Source organism: Maniola jurtina, chromosome 13 (assembly GCF_905333055.1).
Source record: "Maniola jurtina chromosome 13, ilManJurt1.1, whole genome shotgun sequence".
Taxonomy (NCBI): Eukaryota; Metazoa; Arthropoda; class Insecta; order Lepidoptera; family Nymphalidae; genus Maniola; species Maniola jurtina.
In genome coordinates this window covers 9,595,566-9,619,446 of record NC_060041.1, presented here as the reverse complement: position 1 = coordinate 9,619,446, position 23,881 = coordinate 9,595,566, and the positions used below count along the sequence as shown (strand labels likewise).

The following is a 23,881-nucleotide window of genomic DNA, read 5'->3' as shown; positions in this document are numbered from 1 at the left end:
TTTGTAAAAGTTTATTTGAATAAAAATATTCCTATTTTAATCTATTCTTTCAAACAGAGCCCTTACACATTTACCTTCCTTCCCGACGTTAATTCTTTCAGCTTACTTTTATTGGGGCTATAAAGAGGAGAGGACAACCAAAGAAAAGGTGGACGGATCACATGAAAGAGTATATGCGTATAAAAGGGTGGATGATATGTTGACGGATGATAAAAGAGAGTGGAAGAAGAGAAGTTGTGCCAATCCCGCGTAACGTGGGATAATGTCAGGAAAAAGGCTTTTATTGGGGCTATAAAGAGGAGAGGACAACCAGAGAAAAGGTGGACGGATTACAGGAAAGAGTATATGCGTATAAAAGGGTGGATGATATGTTGACGGATGATAAAAGAGAGTGGAAGAAGAGAAGTTGTGGCAATCCCGCGTAACGTGGGATAATGTCAGGAAAAAGGCTTTTATTGGGGCTATAAAGAGGAGAGGACAACCAGAGAAAAGGTGGACGGATTACAGGAAAGAGTATATGCGTATAAAAGGGTGGATGATATGTTGACGGATGATAAAAGAGAGTGGAAGAAGAGAAGTTGTGGCAATCCCGCGTAACGTGGGATAATGTCAGGAAAAAGGCTTTTATTGGGGCTATAAAGAGGAGAGGACAACCAGAGAAAAGGTGGACGGATTACATGAAAGAGTATATGCGTATAAAAGGGTGGATGATATGTTGACGGATGATAAAAGAGAGTGGAAGAAGAGAAGTTGTGCCAATCCCGCGTAACGTGGGATAATGTCAGGAAAAAGGCTTTTATTGGGGCTATAAAGAGGAGAGGACAACCAGAGAAAAGGTGGACGGATTACAGGAAAGAGTATATGCGTATAAAAGGGGTGGATGATATGTTGACGGATGATAAAAGAGAGTGGAAGAAGAGAAGTTGTGGCAATCCCGCGTAACGTGGGATAATGTCCGGAAAAAGGCTTTTATTGGGGCTATAATTATCGTGAAGGTACCTGTACCAGTAGGTACAGATTAGATACTCCGATAAGTTAGGAAGTATCCTAACTTATCAGAGTATCTAATTCCTGGTCATAGTTATCTTCTTTATTTAAATTAGCCATCTGTTCGCAGATAGAATGTAAATCTAAGATGTATACTCAAAATGATCTTGTTAGCAAGGAATGTATTCCAACTTATGCAGAAGGTTGTGCTTGTGTGTAAGTAAATATGCAACCCAACGCACGGGATGCGTGGACATTTAATATTTCACGAGATATGAGCGAGCCGGCAGATACAAAAGATAAACAGACGACAGATTTGTGCGAATCCGAACGCTTACATCTTCTGCTGCTAGCGTAAGTGGTTTATTTTTATCAGTTGCCTTCTACAAATCGAATGAGTCTATTTAAATATCAGATTCAAGTTCAACATCATTTTCTTTGTACATTTTTAGGGTTCCGTACCTCAAAAGGAAAAACGGTACCCTTATAGGATCACTTTGTTGTCTGTCTGTCTGTCTGTCCGTCCGTCCGTCGTGACGTGAAATATTTATCTCTTTGCACAAACAACATCTTCGATTTCACTGCCTATGAACTTAGTTCTTTTTCATTTATCATTTAAGTAGGTACGTATCAAAACTAATTTCAATAACAGAATAAAAGTATGTATAGGTAAGTCTATTGAGTTAAATTATATTTTTAACCCCCGACCCAAAAAGAGGGGTGTTATAAGTTTGACGTGTGTATCTGTGTGTCTGTGTATCTGTGTATCTGTCTGTGGCACCGTAGCGCCTAAACTAATGAACCGATTTTAATTTAGTTTTTTTTGTTTGAAAGGTGGCTTGATCGAGAGTGTTCTTAGCTATAATCCAAGAAAATCGGTTCAGCCGTTTGAAAGTTATCAGCTCTTTTCTAGTTACTGTAACCTTCACTTGTCGGGGGTGTTATAAATTTTTAATTTACATTTGTGAATACTTTATCAATACCTCGTTTTGACGCGTCGTCGTCAATCGTGTCAAGTAACATATTGTTATCAGCATCTCTATCACGTGTTATGATATCAAAGGTTTTTTAATTCAGATATTACGTTACTCTGACTTGAAAAAAATACTGACGTGGTGTGTTTCCCACTCGCAATAAAATAGTGCTAGAACTTTTATTTATTGTCAGAATAGGTATATTCAACTATAGACTTATAAAACTAAACTAAACTAACTATAGACTATATTCAACTATAGTTCAAATATAGACTACAAATTCGAATCAAACCCTGTTTTAACACTACAAATGTTTGTTGTATATATTTCTATTAATAAAGTTAAATTATTATTGCCCATTGATTACGAAAACCTAGAATAAAATAATTTGTAAAAATTATTATTATCTGCTATGAGAAGTTGGCATATTTTTTAAATCTTACTTTTTTGATAAAATAACTAAAACTGACCCTAAAAATTTCAAAACCTGTAACACTCAGCTGTTTGCAAGCAAACTAACTTTTATTTTTGACCTGTAAGTTCCCTAACATATTGATCAAATCCTAATCAATTCTTAGCCAATTGTTTTTATATTTCATGGAGATCTATTGTACTCATCTGCAGTATTCTGATTTTTATACTAATTATACAATAAAATTATTTCTAGCCTTTACATATATATTTCTTTTAAATATTATCAGAGCACGGGGAACACACTAGCGTCTGTCCGTCTCTGAGGTCATAACTTCTATATTTATGTCTTACTTTGGCCCAGCTCCCGATTCTGGATCGTATTACACTGGTTTATGTGTATGTCTGTTCGATTGTTACGTATGGGTTTTTAAGTGAAAATTAACAGGTATAAAAATATGTTTTATGACTGGTCACTTTTTGAAACTCGAGAAAATGAGTAGGTATTTTATAACATCAAATCTTGTTTTAATGTATAATACATATTATATGTTACGCTATCTCAATATTTTGTTTTATCTTGGTTTTATAATTCCACCTCAATTTTCTATTTAAAGATATTATTTGCTTTAGAATTAACTAATCAATTACCTATTATGTTCCAGGTATCGATGTGTTCCAGGCTTCAGTCTTATTTTGCCTTCACTAATTTCTTCCTAATATTTTCATGTCAAGCTGTGGTAGTAGTATAGTGGTTAAAACATCCGCCTCCTAATCAGAGGTCGGGGGTTCGATCCTGGGCATGCATGTCTAACTTTTCGGAGTTATGCGCGTTTAAAACATCGTAAGGAAACCTGCATGCCTGAGAGTTCTCCATTATGTTCTCAAAGGTGTGTGAAGTCTGCCAATGCGCACTTGGCCAGGCGTGGTAGATTATGGCCAAAATCCTTCTCACACTGAAAGGAGACCCATGTTTTTTAGTGAACCGGCGGTGATGGGTTGATCATGATGATTTTTATGCGGTTCTGTTTGTTTTCTTTCTAAGAAAAATGATATTCACACCAATTATGAAATTCCCATTAAACAGTACTAAACTTTCCCGGTCACGAACCCATAACTTAAACTAACTTAGAGATGGCGGCTACCTTAAAATATTATGTCACAAATGACCATACTTCTTTGAAAAGATAAACTCTTAGGCCAATTATGGGCCGGCAGCGGCGTTTCCAAAAATCGTATATACGTTTTTTATCTGTGATCAAACTGTTTGGCTGACGTGCCTGATGCAATCTTCTTAATTTACCATTTTTGTATGTGAAATCATCAAACTGTATTTTATATACCCCAACGACCTTATGTACCTTGAGATAAAGGTTATTACTGCTTGTGACTTTCTGGTCTAAAACAGTAAATACATGTTGGTTTTCGGTAAAATTGTTAGTCACGAAGGAGATGGGTTGTTCCGTTGACTGTTTACAAGGCGATATTAAAAGTTGACACGCCATTTTAGTTTCGATAGTTTTTTTTTAATACGCGCCACGAGCGTGCTGTACTGTGCTTTATATCTTTATTATTTTTAATAGTGGCTACCATGCATAGACCTATAAATACACTAAACTACCATGTTAGATATAAACTGTGAAGACATGACGTAGTAGAGTTTTGAATTGTGTTTTCAAGTAATGATGTTTTGACTTTTTCATGCATGAAAAAATGAAACCCGTTTTATTTTTCCATCACCTTTTTCACCACAGAGTAGATTCCTAATACATCAATTATTTTTACCACACGGTTTATAGTAATTTGCATATTAAAATATCTTGTAAAAATATGCCTGAAATTAGATACGAACTATGATTTAGGTATTTCATAATAGGTATTAGGATTTCAAAAAGTAGTTCCAAATTTTTTGCATATAGGTTATATTATGTACCTACTAGCGCTACCTAAAACTTGTAACAATTACTTACCTTATCTAATACTTTGTTAATTTGAGCCAAAATTTAATTATTCCGTTAAAAATACGGAATATTAAAAACGGATTTTTATAAATCTCTTTGTTTGCTCCGATCAAAGTGGAAATTACGGAAAGTATACAAAAAAATCAAAAAAGTCCAGCGAAACCTCTGGCATTCCTTCGTTCGTGAATTTTTCTTGGGGTGAATACAACCCTTTCTGTTAGGGAGAAGCGTCCAACAATGCGCATATACTTATTTAGATTTTTCAGGAAAAAAAATATAGTTGAAGAGCTGTTGACAAACATAATACAAATAAGTATTTGACTTGTTAAAAACCTAACTACCTTAATTTTTAAACAATAAAAAATGCATTTAAGCGTTATTAATGTCAACTCTATCTATAGACTATTAAAGTTTTATCCAAATTATAAAATACTTAATTATTTTTTGGTGGGTATAATAAACGACAAAATATTATACATAATATAAGTACTAACGATTCCCTTTCGCCTAACTTTAAAGTATGATTCTTATTTATAGCTTTTTACTTTATAATATAACTTACAAGCTTAAAACAATGCTTTATTCAAGTAAGAGCCAAATCTTACTGATTCTATTATTGGAACTGATTAAGAAATACTAAATGAAAGTTAGTAAAACTGTAGCTCGGATTCGAATGGTCTTATTTGGTATCTCGGTAGTGCACATACGTACGTAATATTGTAACTGTAAAAATATAATGATTAGTGACAAACGTGACCGGCTGAGTTTGTTGTAGGCTCTTCTTAGACTTGGGCGCGTTTGGAACCCTCGTAGATTTACTTTTAAGTTAACGTTATTAATTATCACCACTACATTATGGTTTTGCAATCAGAAAGTGGACAATAATACCCAATTTGAATAAATGACTTTGACTTTGACTTGAACTTTTTTAGATAGTGCACATTTTGTCTGCATCCCAAACTTTAAATTTCGTCTCCTGGCCTAACCAGCGGCCATGTCCGTGTGTTAATTGTTTGTCCTTCATTATTTTCATCTTCAATTGCCCTTTTGTTTCGCCCATTCTTTTCGCATCTCGCATTATTCAGTCTCTCTTCCAGTGAACGATTCCGTTCATTTTCAGTCTTTACAATGGCCCACCGAATTATTTCCTGCGTCATCATTAACTTGCTGAATTTGTTTTTTTTCGGCCGCCACCGTCGTCATTCTTTTGGAAGTGGAAATACGGATGTCGACTCAATGGTTATTATATTTGTCTATTTTCCAATTGTTACTGAGGCTAATAAGCAATTTGGGATCTCGTATTTTTTTAAGTGACAGATGTTTGGATACTGCAGTTTCTTTAAATTGAGGACGACTATGTTTGTATGACACTTCTTTTAATTTGAGAGGGGTAGTGTTCACGGGAAGACAATGGGATGTCGAAAACGAAGAAAAACTAATTAACTGCTCATGATAATTGTTTTTTTGCTGGCTTCTTACTTTTTAATTTTTGATAACTGGATTATTCTAAATGTTTATGATTAAAAAATCTTATATGTACTTATTAATACAATAAATAATTAACATTCTCATTAAACTTCAATGCAAGAGTACAAATATTCAAATATGCCAAATAAACATATTAAAAATATTATATTTTACTATCAGATCTTTGGTAGAGAGTAGGTAAGTAAAAAAAGAATTGAAGAATTAAGAGAAAGTAATATAATCTTCCTGCCATTTAAAAAAAATAAAGTTAATTTTCAGTAAAAATATTAAATTGAGGACGTTTTTTGGGGTTAAGCCACTTTTGCGTTGGGTTCCGAATATAGGCGTCACCTTTATTGTTTGAAAGCAGGCACGCTGAGTAGGTCCCACGGGACAGCGATTTCGGCATTTGGAAAAATTGCAAAAACAAAATGGAAGAGAAGCTAATCTAAATTGGTATGGTGTGCATAAAAACAGCAAAAATGTTAAATGGTTTTTTAACTAAAGTATTGCAATATGGGACCAGTTGGACGGTTAAATTTGTTTTTTTAAAGAGAAAGAAACAATATTTATAAATTAAAATGTTACATAATGTTATACAACTAACTGAAAATATATATCCTCTTTATCCCACATTTCGTGAGAATTTCTAGAAATATGGGCTTATATTATTTGTCTACATAATAAAAGCACCTCTGTGCATTTCAGCTTTTTTGAGGCAGTTTTTGAGGCAGTCTGTGAGTCAAAACTTTTGTTTTTTATTTATTTAGATAATATTATAATATTGTGATGATGCAGCTTAAGATGGAACGCGCTTGCCTAAAAGATGCCTATTCACTCTTGTTCTTAAAGTACCCATATTAAAAGTGGAGCTTCGTAAAAACGCTTCGTACGTGTGCGAGGAATTTCAACTACATACAACTTCATGATCATACCAATTTGATGATACTGAAAATCATTAAAAAACCTTTATCAAAATAAAATAAAAATTATAGATAGATAGATAGAAAGACTTTACTGCACACAAAAAACACATGTAAAGGAACACAATACAGAAAGAAGAAAAACAGAAAAAATAATTGCGTGCAAAGGCGGCCTTATTGCTTAGAGCAATCTCTACCAGGCAACCTTTGCTGAAAGGAGAAGCTAGTGTTGGATAGTACCAAGTCGCAAAGAATTTCGAAGTGACTCATATATTAACTATTATATTAATAAACATAATAAATATAATAATTATAAACCTTTTTCGCCAATAATTATTTATTTTTAAGGCTTTTTCTTCTACCGCTACCTACTATAATCACAACCAATAGGTACGGGCTATTATTTTTATTCGGTGTATACTTAATTAGTATTATTGTAAGAACTCCATTAAGATTTATGTTTTTTTTTTGTAAGGGCGGCATGCGACTTAGAAAGTGATTATAAAATCACAACACAAACAACAAAAAAATATTCCGTACAATCTGAGAAAATGTCTCAATACCTAGATACATCAATTTTCAACGTATTTTTATAATTTTGAAATTTGTACTATAGGTAATACAAATATTACCTAGCTAGATGCTGACACGAAATTATTAGTTGGTTTTCTCAATCTGAAAACTCAAAATTGTGGTAATCTTGTATGTATAAATACAACATATTATGTGTTGAACAGGTAAGTATATAATAATAAATTACATACGTATTGAATTTTATTTATTGTAAGTAGGTAGGTAGTTGAACCATTGGGACTTTTTGAAATCGCTTATCTTAATAGATACTAACCTAATTTTATTTAAGATCTAACTAATTGATAAAGTAGTCCTTGGAAAAGGTTGGTATAGCTGATATTTTTTACTTGAGGAAAACTCAGCTATTATTTAATTAATGAAAATTATTAAATTAAGACAAAAAATATGTCCATACTTAAATCGAAGAGTGGAAGCAATCCAATACAAAATTTATAACAATCTTCAACTGTCAAGGGGCAACAATCAAAACAGCACTCGAGCCGGGACGTCACCCGGAGGGTCACCGAGTACCCTCCAGCGCAAAGGGTTGTAACAAACGAAAATTTTACAACAGTTGATTTGTAGAAAATTCCAATTGGCACTCCAGATCACCTTGTTACGTGTACTGAAGGCAACTTTTTGATAACAATTTCAAATGTCAATTGCTACAAAAATTTTATTATGAATGAGACTAAATTACGGTATCCACACTAGGTAGGTTGGTCGGAATTTGTATTTGTTCATCATTATGTATGTTTATCTGTCTGTCTAAAATATCTGTCGTTTTATTAACAGTTCTTGATTTAACCCAGTTAGATGTAGAAATAATCCATCAGCTGGCAATGTGAGTCTTCTTTTATCTCGAGCCGGGGCATCACCCAGAGGATCACCGAAGGCAGTCCAACGCAAAGAGTTGTAACAAACGAAAATTTTACAACAGTTGATTTGTAGAAAATTCCAATTGGCACTCCAGATCACCTTGTTACGTGTACCGAAGTCAACTTTTTATAACATGAATTCCAAATATGAATTCCAAATATGGCTTACCTACCTACTTATCCCTAAGTACTAATTGGTATCCGTTTATCAAAATGGTTGTCTGCGAGATTTAAAATCTTGGTTTGCTTTATTACCAGTTCTTGTTCCTAATCAAGTTAAAATAGAAGAATCCACCAGTAGACAGTTCGAAAGCGTCTTATTATTTGCTGTACGCTGGACTGTGCTTGTTCAGTAGTTCTTGTTTAATACAAGTGTAAATTAAAAATTTATAACACCCCCGAAAAGTGAAGGTCACAATAACTAGAAAAGAGCTGATAACTTTCAAACGGCTGAACCGATTTTTTTGGATTATAGCTAAGAACACTCTCGATCAAGCCATCTTTCAAACAAAACAAAAACTAATTTAAAATCGGTTCATTAGTTTAGGAGCTACGATGCCACAGATACACACGTCTAACTTAGAACAGCCCTCTTTTTGGGTTGGGGGTTAATTATTGTTATATAAAATACTAAGCAAATGCATGACCTAAATTGTTCGGAGAGACCTGATGGACAGGTCACATAGAAATACTACGTGTGATGATAATAATTTGACACCATTTTTTCTGCGTCAGTATCTTATCTTTATTGAATGGTTCCTGCACAATCGACACGATATGTAATAAGAGACGGTGGTGACGTCAGCTTGTTTTTCACTTGTCATTTTCCAACAAATCACGCAGAGGGTCCTTGAGACGATTGCTTTCGTTCTCGATGACTCCTTTGAACCTGGATCGAATATATTGATTTCTTATTAGTGTTTCTCTCCTTTTATAATGTTTTGAAGTCTTTATTTATTTATAAAGTAATGATAAGTAAGTCTTATCCATATTATAATATTATAAATGCGAAAGTGTGTCTGTCTGTCCGTCTATCTTTCACGGCCCAACAGTTTAACTGATTCTGACGAAAGGGTACAGGGTTAGCTTATATCTCGGGGACGGACATAGGCTACTTTTTATCCCGGAAAATCAAATAGTTCCCACGAGATTCCCAAAAAACCCATCCGGTTAACCGATTTGTATGAAAGGTACCGAGGTAGCTTGCGTCCCTGTGATTGACATAGGCAACTTTTTATCCCGGAAAATCAAACAGTTCCCACGGAATCTTTAAAAACCTAAATCCACGCGGACGAAGTCGCGGGCATCCTCTAGTAGACTATAACTGCTTTGCATACGCACTATCAGTATTGAAATAAAATAATAGCTCTCTTGTGGGTCGTTTCGTGGTAAGTAGGTATACTATCAACTTCTGCTTAATCAACGCAATTATTAATTCCTGACGCAACTAGGTTCGCATAACCATCGTGGACTGTAAATAATTTCATGTAGCCTATTACCACGACAAAATGTTATAACTCGCAATTTTATACTCAAAGTTATGCTACACGTCTTCATTTCTTGTGCGCATAGCTAAACTTGCGTATTTGAAAGTGATTAACACCTTTCATACAGCGGCTTTGTGTATCAAAGGGAGCATTTTATTCCTAACATACGCCCCTCCCTTTCATTTCACATGGGAGTGAGGCGATGAGACATCGTAAGCGCTCCTTTGAAGTCACCGCGGTCAATGCATTGCATATTTTTTGCTTTTTTCATATCGAAAACTAAGAAAAAATGTTGTAATGGCCGTCATTTCGGGTAATCCAAGTCTTCTTTTAGTTATATCCTACTGATGTATATCAAAAGTAATATTACATTTGACAAAATGACATAGAGACTTTATACGTGATCAAATAAGGGTTATTTTTGCTTGATTTTCTGTTTTTTGTCAGCAGACTTCTGTTATAGGGCTTATTACAAGGACTTAATTGATTTTGGCAGGCGGATGCCGATCGGAACGACTCCAAATTGCCACCGATTCGGATTTTGTTTGTTTATTTATTTGGTGCTTATTATTAAAGGTTTCGGTTAATCTGCGGATTATATGAGTTAGCTTTATAAGGGTCTAATTCAGACACTTGCGAAAATCATTAGTAGGCAGTACAAATTCTACTATAATTAAAATCTATTAAGTAGTTATTGTTGCTTAAAATATAAGTAGGTATCTTGATTAAACTGTAAACTTTTCCATGTTAAGTATACAATCACACTGATGACATTATAGTCAGGGACATTCTTGAACTTTTTGTTTTTCTTCACCGTAGCTCCCTCGTAGCTTTAGATTTAAAACGTAATTAATTATATTATCACCACTACATCATTTTTCAAATCTAACAAATCTGACAAACAAAAGGTGTACAACAGTACCTATTTTGAATAAATGATTTGACTTTGACTTTGACCGTTAAAGCAAGTGATATTAAGTTTTAATTGTTTAAAGTCACATAGGTAAGTACCTATAGGTATCTCAGGAAAGTTGTGTTCCCGGGATAGAACCTCCATCTTTTTAAATAGGAGACAGATGTCTTAACTATTAGACTATCACGGCCTATGACCATCAAAAAGGTAGATAGACAAACCAATGGAAAGGATTTAATCATGAGGTGATCTCTGCGACTCGTCAATATCAAAGTAAGCAAATTCTTGTTCAGGACATAAAAAGGTTTTACAGGCGAAGTTTTAACCGGAGCCATTTAATTACTGGCAGCACACAAGCGCGCTAAAGTTCAAAGTCTAAGAAAGGCTGCACGCTTTCAAGCATTTTAGGTAGGTGCACTACGCGAAGCGAAAAAAGATTGGCGAATGTTTTAGAGTAGGTCTTTTTTAATCCTTTTTAGGGTTCCGTACCTCAAAAGGAAAAACGGAACCCTTATAGGATCACTTTGTTGTTTGTCTGTCTGTCTGTCTGTCTGTCCGTCCGTCGTGTCTGTCAAGAAAACCTATAGGGTACTTCCTGTTGACCTAGAATCATGAAATTTGGCAGGTAGGTTGGTCTTATAGCACAAGTACAGGAATAAATCTGGAAACCGCGAATTTGTGGTTACATCATTAAAAAAAATGTGTTTCAATTTTCAAAGTAAGCTAACTATACCAAGTGGGGAATCGTATGAAATGGCTTTACTTGTACATTCTAAAACAAATTTTTTATTTATTTTTATGCGTAATCGTTTTTGATTTATCGTGCAAAATGTTGGAAAAAATACCCGAGTATGGAACCCTCAGTGCGCGAGTCTGACTCGCACTTGGCCGGTTTTTTTATTAATGTGGTCCATTTTCCTTCTAATAGCATCGATAACTTAAATATTGGCTTAATAGTATTTAGTAATTAATAATGGCTAGATATTAGTTTCTAGAATATGTCTGCAAAATTTCATGGACTTTGGTTGCTTAATATTCAAATGAAATTGGAACTACGATTGTATGAAACGAGTGACGGAGAGACCCCTCTTAAATCTTTCTTTAAAATTTTAATATTTTGTACTCCTTCACAGTAATTGATGTGTAGATTTTTCTTCCTTTAGCACGGCCAACAATTCTTCAATGTTTTACCAATTATTCATACAATTTACAGGCAGGCATAATTTTCTTTTTTTATCCTAAAATAATAAAAATCACTTAGCTACATAAAAAGCAGTGTCAGATTAATATCTGCACAGTTTAGCAGGCGGCTTAAAGAAAAGTGTTTTCATACTAACCTGGGGGACATCGGAGCTTAAAAATGAACGCATAAATCACGATCTTCGGTCCTAATTAATTCCTCCAGGGTTAGGGAAGGGTTGAAATATTTAAAAAGTTCCCCTTAATGTTTTAATACCTTTTCTCTTCAGGTACGAATTTAAAACAAAGCGTTTAGTGTTGGTTTGGATAGAGATCAAGCTACCTTTGATGATGCCTGTGGCCAAAAATTGACCCTAGACCCCTGTGGATAGGATTTCCAAAATTGGATAAAAATAAGTAACATCTTTAAATGTATAAGATGATAATAAGTATTTAAAGGTAATTAAGGTAATGTAAAGTAATAAAGGTGACGAAAATTTCTGCACAAAATCATCATAGTAGGTATGAACCATGAAGCAAATTTTTTTGAGGTGCTCTACGGGAAATCATTAGAAATTTCTAGAACCACGGTATGATAGAAACCCCCTGCCAGACACTTACCTTAATGTAGCTAGGCAAGTATTCATGATTCTACTTGTGTTGAAGAAAACATCGCGAGGAAACCTGCATCCCTGAGAGGGTTTTCTTAGCAAGTCGTCCCATTCGCAACTCGTCAGTTCCCCATATTGTTCTCAAAGTTGTGTGAAGTCTGCCAATCCGCACTTGGCCATGGGCAAACTCTTCTCATTCCGTTCTCAGTAGTGAGCCGGCAGGTTGATGATGATAAAATCTGATTTTTATCAACCCCCGACCCAAAAAGAGGGGTGTTATAAGTTTGACGTGTATATCTGTGTATCTGTCTGTGGCATCGTAGCTCCTAAATGAATGAACCGATTTTAATTTAGTTTTTTTTGTTTGAAAGGTGGCTTGATTGAGAGTGTCCTTAGCTATAATCGAAGAAAATGGGTTCAACCGTTTGTAAGACATCAGCTCTTTTTTAGTTTTCTTATAGAGGTTTTTTCGTCGGGGGTTTTTTTATGAGTTATTAGGAATGGATTTCTATTTATAAAGTTTACCGCACGGCGGTCTAGAATTAGATCAATGAATAAGTAAGTGACAAATAGGTTTGTGTTTTCGAAGGTAGGTAGGTACTTCTATCTAAGTATGATTTTTGACACCTCATCATTATTTAATTATTAAATTGATCTAAATCCAACAAAAACTTAATTCATCTCACAGTTGAAGGAACACAATTACTGTACTAAACATCGATGGGAACCCGAAAGTACGATTCATCGATTTTTTTCTCTCCTAATTTTAATAGAGCCCACTCATTCATTGACAACATTAACTTTACTATCCATCAAATTGAAATTAAACACTATTGTATATGTACGAAAGATTATTTTGACACTATTTATCTGAAATATATCTTTGTATTTGGACTTATTTGATAAAATTCGTAGCTCTTATGCACCAGGTTATAAGGTTGCAATTAGATAAATTTAATCATCAATATTTTGATAAGGAGTGGACAATAGTGCGGTATCGATGAGCTTGGAGATCGAAATCAATCAGAGAAACGGTAGGTGGCCACCGAATTACGATTATGAAAAAAGGCTAACAGGTGTATGGTATATCGATTAAAAAATTTACCTCTTTTGGTATGAAGTAAAGGTGACGAAGATAATTTAGTGTTTATACTTAGATTAACTTGTATAACAATTGGGTTTTCCACCTTGACTGAAAAAGTAAAGTTCTAAATCTCAGATGAAAATATATTAACTTAAAAAGAGATTAACTTGGGTCAGTAAAAAATAGACGTATTTCATGTAGGTTGCAGCCAGTGAGTAGCTTTCCAAAAAATGTCAATCGAAAATTAAAGGAATCGTTAAAATAACCATTAAAGGAAATATAAAAAGTATAAACTCTTTGGTATTTCCTATCTGAGTAGTCGTTCGTGTGGATTACATACAGTACGGTGAAATTGCGATATTATGATTAATTAAAAGCGAAAGGAAATCGACAAGGGACTTGGAAGTTAAAGAATAGAGACAGATGCAAGTGATAATGGGCAGGCTACTATAATTTTGAATATGTACTTACAAGTATGGAAGAATAAAGCTGAACGCACACTAATTGTCAGCACGGATCGCGGATCCTGCAGCGCACGCACCGGATTTTAAATAAGTTATTTAACTATATCGAGAATAAAGCATACATTGAAGTATTTATACTTTAATGTATGCAACTGTATTCCAATCTTGGACACCAATCCACTGTAGGTACTAGCTAATCGAATCCCTAAGGACTTTGACGACCTAATCAGATTCGGTGAAAAGCAAGTTGCGTGGTGTGGATGGGCTAAGTTTTAAAAATATTGAAAATGATATGTGCGTAGTTGATGACAAAAATAAGTTATAAAATTTATAAAGGCAGCACGCCGCGGCCATTTGAAAAACATAATCATTATATTATTTTTCCCGGAAAAGGTTTAAAGTTCGTTCGTTGTACGTAAGATCGAGGCGTGGCACATCTTTCAACTTTCACAAGTGGCATAAACTGACGAAAAAAAATTTCTGTGAAAAAGTCCAGTCAAACTTTCATAAGTGGCATAAACTGACGAAAAAAAATTTCTGTGAAAAAGTCCAGTCAAATCATTCTAAATACCTTTTCCTTTTTTTGATTGTCAATTGTTGGTTTTGTAAGTTAATGATGTAATGGTAATTAATTACGTAAACTTAAAGATGGACGTATATTACTATGGGGTTATTCAAAGGGCAGACCAACAAATTCCCAAAAGGCCAGCAACGCATCGGCGGTACCTCTGGTGCTGCAAAAGCTCATGCGGCGGTAATCACTTAGCATCAAGTGACCCACCGGCTCGTTTGCTCGCTATTTTATGATTTAAAAAAATGTATTATTCAGTGAAAATCCTACCAAAACACGTAACCCAATAGAAAAACTCTATTGGTTACAACGCAGACGACGACGCAGACTACAAACTGCAGCAAAATTGAGTGCGGTGCGTTGGTTCGCAAAAAAAAATGTGCGATCACTTTTAAAATGTATAATTCCAGTCGATTACGAGCGATTAATTTGTGTTGTGAGGTCACACCGGTTGTTTCCCGGATGTGTTGCGATATTTTTTCGTGTGATCAATTAACCGACAATTAGCACCAATGATGGATTGAAAAGGGCACATTAGTTTGTTAATTTGGACTCATCATCATCATTATTTCAACTCATCGCCGGCCCTCTACCGAGTTCGGTATTAGGTATTACGCTGGGCACTGGAGTGCGGATCGACAGACTTCAAGACTTCACACACCTTTCACCATATTGTAGCGAACTCTCAGGTATGCTTGTTCCCTCACGATGTTTTCTTTCACCGATAATGCTAGTGATATTTTTTTTAAACGCACATAATTCACCGTTAATGCTAATTTTTTTGACGCACAATGACTCCGAAAATTGAACTCCCGACCCCCAGAAATAGGAGGTCGAAGTCTCATGGAGTACCTACTAAACAGTTAATTTTGTCCCTCGTGTCGCTAAAACTAAAAAAAGATAAATAGGTTGACTTATGACAGATATTCAAAAAAACCAAAGGATTACTTACAAGTATAGTAGTATAATATGTACCTATAGTAAACTAGATGATGCCCGCAACTTCGTATGCGAGGATTAAGGCTTTTTAAATCCCGTGGGAACTCTTTATTTTTAGCTAGAAAAGTAAAAAAATAGCCTATGTCACTCTCCAGGTCTGTAACTCCGATCTGTGGCTCCATTGCGGCGTGATTGACGGACAAACCAACAAACAAACACACGTTCACATCTATAACATGGGTAGTAACACCAAACAAACTCGTTTAAGTACCAAAAAAAAAAGCATTTGGCCACGAGTTAAACCTAAATCAATACTTTATCTTATAGCTGGTCTGATACATGTAAGTCCAATAAACATTAATGTGGGCGGTGGAATTTTATTGAAAATATATTACATTAAATTAATGAACACAGTTAATTACGTTAGACAAGTTCATTATTTAAAACCGAGTGGCGAATTAATCAGAAAACAGGATTCTGCATTCGAAGATTTCATTCTATTGATAGGTTAAGACTTGGCCACTTAAGATTGTTAGATAACCGTGGTCATGGATACTTACGATACTTGACCGTGTGAACAGTGATAACTGGGTAATTATAGAACGTCGATGTATAGCAACACGAGCCTTACCTGGGCGGTCAGTTCATTTATAAGTAAGACGTACTTATGTAGGTAGTACCAAAAAATAATGCTAATAAAAAAACAATCAATATGAAATACTAGAAATTTAGGAATGAAAGTAGGTACTTAAAAGAACCCGCGATTTCGCCCGTATGGATTCAGATTGTAAACGTTATATGACGTCACACAACTGTATGCAAAGGTGGCGTTATTGCTTATCTAAATCGATCTCCATTCTCAAAATATTTATTAGAGGAGAGACAAGTGTGTTGGGTAGTACGCGCAATAGACATATTCTTATGTAAGTATTAGAGTATGCCCGTGACTTCGTCCGCGTGGATTTAGGTTTTCAAAGATCCCCTGGGAACTGTTTGATTTTCCGGGATAAAATGCCTATGTCAATTACAGGAACGCAAGCTATCTCGATACCAAATTTCATACAAATCGGTTAAGCGGATGGGTTTTTAGGAATGCCGTGGGAACTCTTTGATTTTCCGGGATAAAAAGTAGCCTATGTCCGTCCCTGGGAGATAAGCTAACCCTGTACCAAATATCGTCAGAATCAGTTAAACTGTTGGGCCGTAAAAAGGTAGCAGACCGACTGACAGACAGATAGACATACCTTCGCATTTATAATATTAGTATGGATATAGATAAGAATTATGAATAGTTTATATTTTAATAAACTAAACTAGCTAGGTATACCGTAAAAGATTACATCAGTATCTAAAGTAGCCAGTTCAATATCAGTAAAGATTTCTTTACGATAGTGGCTAGGAATTTAATCAGGTAGTAAAACAATAAAAAGGTATAAAATTTTAACATTAGATATATCTAGAATTACTGTCATTTTGCATAATTTAGTCATAAAATACGAAGATGAGTACCAACGTATAAGAAAATCTTCGTAAGCGTTCATAAATAAAAATTCGATCGCTATCGAAACTAGTTCCAAATGCAATTAAATTATCTAATGGCTTATAAATAATTATTTAAATTTCAATGATGTCAACACAATGACACGTTAGACTATATCGCATCTTGGAAACTGGAATAATGATCATCTTAAAATCAATACTTGATGTAATTAACATAAACACGATAGTTTATTACACCTGTGCTCGTGCACGATCTAGGCAATGAGTAAGAATTTTTTTTCCATTTCATTCCATCAGCCTGTAAGCGTCCACTGCTGGACATAGGCCTTTCCAAGAGCGCGCCACCAAACACGGTTCTCCGCCTTCCTCATCCACCCGCTCCCCGCCACCTTCTTCGGGTCATCGATCCAGCGGGCTGGAGGTCGCCAATCTGCACTTGGCCAGCTTGGTGGACAGTGGTCAAACTCTTCTCATCTGTGAGGAGACGCGTGCTCTGTAGTGAGCCGGTGATGGGGTTAATGATGATGTGTTTTGACATTTTCCTCACAGCTGTTGCTCTCAGTTGGGCAAATATCTTTCTAAATACTCCTCACAGATTTCTCATACCAAGTTCTTTTCTCCAACTATGACTAATAATGATTTTTACTTATAGCGCAATCATCGTTCTACCTATTGATTTCCATACAGGTACTCTAAACTCTTAGTAAAGGGCACCAAATTCTCTGAACAAACGTAGGGTTCATAATAATTACAAGTACATCATTCCTCATACGCTTGGCCAAGATTTGGAATACTCTTCCGCGATCTGTGTTTCCTACCAATTACAATCCGGGAATCTTTAAAACAAGAGTGGATTAGGCACCTTCTAGGTAAACGCGTCCCATCTTAGGTCACATCATCACTTTCCATCAGGTGTGATTGCCTATATTGCATTTTTTTTTAAAGTAGTGTCAATTCTGTATTAATTACTCTCTATATCGTTTAGTCTTTGTCTCAAGCTTATCTGAGATCGGAGGGCCATTAAAACGGGTAGAGCAATATATCTGGATGGCTGTTATAATCAGTCACATTGACAGTGTTCGTTCGCGCGCTCGTAAAATAAACCAACTCGAGCCAGCGACCAGCAGTCACCATACTAATATCGATGAAATAAGATTTGATTTAGCCCAGCTACTTGCAAAGCGAGGGTACAAACGAAAAAAAAGGTATTATGATCCAATGTGCGTTTGATGTTCATAATAACTTCTGTGGCTTTTTAAAAATTTCAACTGTGTAACTTAAGCTCATTTTAAATTAGCGGTCAGTTATTTTGATTTAATTTCTTCTTTGCAATGCATTTTGTATCAACGAATAAATAGGTATTTCGCATTTTTGTTTTGTGATCTTAAACGAAAATAAAATAGTCTAGATGCAAAAGCGACAAGAATTAATCTCAAAAATGATATATGTAAAGATCTCTTCATTACATTACTTTGTATATTTTTGAAGTTGTAGGTAAGTCTGTCTGCTGTCTATTCTAGTGACCGCTAGCTCTTATTTGGTTATTTCTAATATTTTGATTTAACTAATAGTGCGATAAAAACTATTTAAAATTTTCTCATCATCATCATCAGCCTGTGGACGTCCACTGTTGGACATAGGCCTTCCCTAAAGAGCGCTACCACACCCGATCCTCAGCCTACCTCATTCAGCCACTTCCCGCCAGCCGCTTTATATCGTCGGTCCATCGTGCTGGAGGGCGTCCCACACTACCCTTGCCTAATTAATATTCTCTGAATAATCTGAAATTTTATATAAGTTTTGCAGTTATAAGTTAAGATTATATTACTTAAGCTGATCGCACATTTTTTATTAAGTACTTACTAGAAAATAGAAATGCTTGATGATCGTCATCCCTATAACTTTGGCGGGTTAATGTGTTAAGTATGAAAAATTAGCCGCGTGTGGCTCGAATCAGCTGTTGTAGGATCAGCATTAGCCAGCACTATCGTTTGATAATAATAAATGTACGTAGGTACGCAGTCGCAACCGTTGATTATATTTATTGCCACTAGAATTGTCCAAGCGTAGATAATGGACCAAACGGCGCTGATCCGGCGCGTTGGCGGCGGATGACACGTTTGTGAACAATCAATTTTATAGCTGCGGCTCATATCGCTTATCTGAACACTTTAGGCATCTGTGACTTTATTTGACCCATCTCATCATTGCCATTTTAGTCTATATCTGACCAGTGTCGATATTTTCTTTTTCTATCTTCAAGTTCATAAACTAAAGGAGACAGTTTTTGACAAATGATTTGAGAGTAGTACCAACCTAGTCTGCACATTCCGGGTTTGACCATTGTAGTGGACTATGGTATTCTGAGAGGAGACTTGTAAGCGCACTTTCCCCTCCAATTAAGAGTAAAGCTTGTGTCAGGAGTGGGTACGACAATGGTGCAACGGGTGAGGTTTGAACCGCCGACCTTTCGGAATTCACTCCGCTCCTCAATCGTTGAGCTATCGAGGCTTTAAGTACTTAATAGTCTTAATAAGTAGGTCGGCGATGAGATCATGATGAAAATAGTAGTTTGCTTACTTACTAATTTGCTTAAATTTACCTAAACTAATAACTAAGTATGATTCAATAAAAAAGTAAAAATCTTGATACAGATATTGGAACTGATTCTGTCGGTAACTAAATTTTAGAGTATTCGCATCCTCTTCTAACTAATGTAATGTGAAAAGACACACAAATTTTGACAGTTTTTAATTTCTAGAGCTATCAAACCTCGTGACTTTAGCTGCCAGTCGCGAGCATATTGTTTGGTAGCGTGCACTAAAAAGAGTCTTTAAATGTAAAATTCATGTTCCGTACTTATTTAGCAATATTGAAAGAAGGAGGATGCAGATACACTAAATTTAGTTTAGAGAAAAACAACAGAATCGGTGCCAATGTCAACTAGAGGAATCATACTAATATGAATGCCTCGTCTTGAAAAGATAAGGGATAAGGAATGTTACAAACTTAGAACCATAGTAAAGTCGCAAGAGTTTACTTGAAGTATATTATTCAGCCTACAATGACACAAACAATAAAGCATTGAACACAATTTTCTTATCAGTTGTTACAAATTCACAGGTACAACAGACAAATGTCGTGTAATCGGTCAAAGGGACGGCTTATCGCATGAAATATGGCTGGAATAGAGACCACAGGGCTCAGTCTTGTAATCATACTTAATGATTTATTTTGACTGCTGTAAAATTATAAAAAAAGTCTAGATTTGTGATCTTTCTTTCCTCGTGGATACCTGAAGAAGCTGTGATAGCCTAGTTGTTAGAACGTCCGGCTCCTAATCTGAAATCTTTTCAGTTATGTACGTTTTAAGTACTATCACTTGCTTTAACGGTGAAGGAAAACATCGTGAGGAAACCTGCATGCCTGAGTGTTCTCAATGTACTCAAAGGTGTGGGAAGTCTGCCAATCCGTATTGGGCTAGCGTGGAAGACTATGACCTAAACCCGTCTCACTCTGAGAAGAGACCCATGCTCAGTAGTGGGCCGGCAATGTTTTGATCAGGAATTTGTTATGAATACCTACCACGTGCTGGTATGTCCAACATCTCTACAGAATGTGCTGCCCTGTCTAAACAAACTGAAATCTTCTCGATTCGATGCTCATAATATCTTCCCGGAACTATCGTTTGGCGATAGGTTGAGGATGATGGTCCTCCATCATCATGATTGACATGATTTTGACCATAATATAGTCCATCATACTGGCCAAGTGCAGATTGGAAAAGTTCACACACCTTTGAGAACATATTTACCTGAGGAGAACTCTCAGGCATGGAGGTTTGCTCACAATGTTTTCCTTCCCCATTAAAACGAGTGATATTGTCTTTCATCACACTAATATTATAAAGGAGAAAGTTTGTATGTGTGTGTGTGTGTGTGTGTATGTTTGTTACTCCTTCACGCAAAAACTACTGGACGTATTGGGCTGAAAATTAGAATGGAGACAGGTTATACCCTGGATTAGCACATAGGCTACTTTTTATCCCGGAAAATCAAAGAGTTCCCACGGGAATTTTAAAAACCTACATCCACGCGACCGAAGTCGCGGGTATCAGCTAGTATCAACATAAGGACAATAAACATTTAAATTTACGGTTTAAATTTCATCTCTGAATTCTAGCCTTCAATCCAAAGCTATCTCTAATCGATCTAACCCGTACATTTGACACTGGACACCGCTCTGTAAATAGAACAGAACGCAGCCATAACTCAGGGTCGCTTAATTTATCAGCAGTACATAAATTTATGCGCAAGAGTTCGCGCAATCGGACAACATTTAGCTTTTTATCGACTGCTTGATTTAGTATCCGAGACTCAACTAATCCTTCAACTCGATACGTTACAACGTTCGCCAAGGGCTTATTCTGCTTGATAGACTTGAATAAAATTTCAAATATCAAGCAAAACTACATAAAATTTTCTTAGTCTTTTTTATCTCATGGCTTTTACTTCTTACCCAAAGTATAAAAAATTTTCAAAAGAAAAATAAAACCGACTTCAAAAACCAAAAACACTAAAAAGTAGAAAATAATTTTTGTTTAGCTACACATGTAATGTACCTAGGTATGAAGTCGAGCGAGCATATTAAAACAAAATTAGAAATCCAAGAGTGAAGCTCGCCCGACTTCATACCTAGGTACATTACATGTGTAGCTAAACAAAAATTATTTTCTACTTTTTAGTGTTTTTGGTTTTTGAAGTCGGTTTTATTTTTCTTTTGAAAATTTTTTATTTCACAATTTTTAGTGGCCCCACTGTAATATAATATGCTATGCCCAGTTAAAACCCTACTGTTTACTAAGCTATTACACTGATCGCGAGCAATTTGCTCTTATCCATTGAGGAGTTCTGTTCTCCATCTCCGAAGATATTCATCAGATCTTCACCAAATTTATATGGGACCACCTGCACAGTATACCCTTTCAAACAAAAAAAAAAAATTCCAAATCGGTCCAGGGGTTTTTGAGTAATCGGGGAACATACATAAAAAATAAAAAAAAATAAAAAAATAAAAAGATCCCGACGAATTGAGAACCTCCTCCTTTTTTGGAAGTCGGTTAAAAATACGTTTATTGCCAATGATTCAACATCATAATAATTTAAAAATTGTGTTTTGCTTTCGAGCAAAATTTAATTATTTAAAATTTAATAAATTTGTAATGTATTGTGGCGTGTTCTAGAGATTACATTCTTCAGAAACTTGAGAAGTTACCGTCTTATCACTTGACTAATTTTATCATTATTAATCATCATCATCATCGACCGATAGACGTCTACAGCAGCTGGAAGTTCTCTTGTAGGACTTTCATACGCCATGGTATAATTCTTATTATTAGGTTTTATTACCTTATTTTATTATTTTTATTAATATTATTATTATTTATTATACTAATAAAAAACGCTCCCGCATCGTCTTCTTCTTTGTTAGTCCTTATTTATACATTGTTGGACATAGGCCTCCTCACGTGCACGCCATTCTTCTCGGTGTTGGACGAGCCTCCTCCAATTTTTTTTCACAAGCTTGGCGATGTCGTCTGACCAACGGGATGGTTATCTGCCAACGTTTCACCTTCCGCATGGACCCAAATAATTCAGATCCCAATTCATCGACTAACCGGATTATTACCTACTACAAAAGAGATCACGTAAGTACAGAAATATCGGAAGCTTAAAATATTATCAAGGCTCGAAAGTAAACTATGTTGTTATACCGATGATATCTTATAGGAAACAGAGATAAGATTAACCGGTAAAAGAAAGACATGAATCTACAAGAGAACGTTCACATCCAACGATAATGAAGGTGATGATCTCATAACAATCTCATTACGTAAGGTGGAAGCGACGGGTCTGCCCGCGAAATTCAAATACTTGATTTTTCGCAATTTGTAAACTAATACGACAAAGTAGGCTTATGGCACTTTAATTGCGGCAATGGCAGTATCACAGGTTTATATAAAAATCTTTACTTGAAAGGGTCCAGCTTAAGAAATTATTTCTAGTATCGACTAATTTGTAGGTTATAATCGATACTAGAGCTAATTTCTGTGCCATAAGCCTACTTTGTCGTATTAGTTTTCAAATTGCGAAAAAGCAAGTAAAATTTGAATTTCGCGGGCAGACATTTATGCCAGAATAAGTCCGGTCCAATCTTCTACGTAGGTGTCGCAGAAAATGTTAAAGTTATTGCTCACATTGGTACTCCGTGTCGCACGCCGTTTCTTCGTTTGTTTGCATGCGCGGCCCGACGCCCGATCGGCGATCCATCTTGTATGCCGTGACTGTTCAAATGAGATATTGATATTGTTTTTATAAGGACAATACTTGGATGCTTTATGGCTTCGACTATTTCGAGTCGGGTTAACTTGTTTTTGTTAGCGATTCCTCGACATACCTACGATATAAAATATAGGGGCTCAATATTGAAATCGAGCCGGGCAGAACATGGAAACAATTTACTCCAAATGATTTTTTATTGAGCATTAGGTAACATGCACAGCTTTGTACGTAAACTAAGACTACTAAGGGGTTCAATTTCGAACTCAAACCGAATCGAAAAAGCGAACGTCATGACAGAATCAGCGCTCAGCGTCAGAATTTTGGTAAACAGAACCATCCACGACTCGTCTTGAGGGACCTGTATTGCTCAAACTTTTAATGACTTTATGAGATTCGCGTTTTTAAAACCACAAAAGATACCCGGGAAGGAGCTCCTTAACACAAGGCTACACTGTTGCTTCCAAAACTAGGGGGTAGACTTAACGCGGGTATACAATTATATAATAAGGGATGCACAAGGGATGTTATCGTGTAAAACCTTTTTTTTTAAATTCTAATATTTTAAAGGGGACTTTATAGATGACTTATAGGCCAGCCCCATCGGTACAATCTAAATTA

The 23,881-nt window shown here is 35.6% G+C and overlaps 2 long non-coding RNA genes across 2 annotated transcripts in view; one reads left to right on the top strand and one right to left on the bottom strand.

Moving 5' to 3' along the window:
• The window catches only part of LOC123870908, a 26,497-nt gene extending 5,510 nt beyond the window's left edge, over nt 1-20,987 (top strand). The window contains exons 2-3 of the long non-coding RNA XR_006797178.1: nt 13,441-13,447; nt 20,840-20,987. This is a non-coding gene — a long non-coding RNA (uncharacterized LOC123870908). The remainder of the gene's footprint in view (nt 1-13,440; nt 13,448-20,839) is intronic.
• On the bottom strand, nt 19,597-23,881 carry LOC123870906. The gene is made up of 3 exons (XR_006797176.1): nt 23,871-23,881; nt 20,015-20,020; nt 19,597-19,865 (listed from the first exon to the last, which is right to left on the bottom strand). It is a non-coding gene; the product is annotated as an uncharacterized LOC123870906 (long non-coding RNA).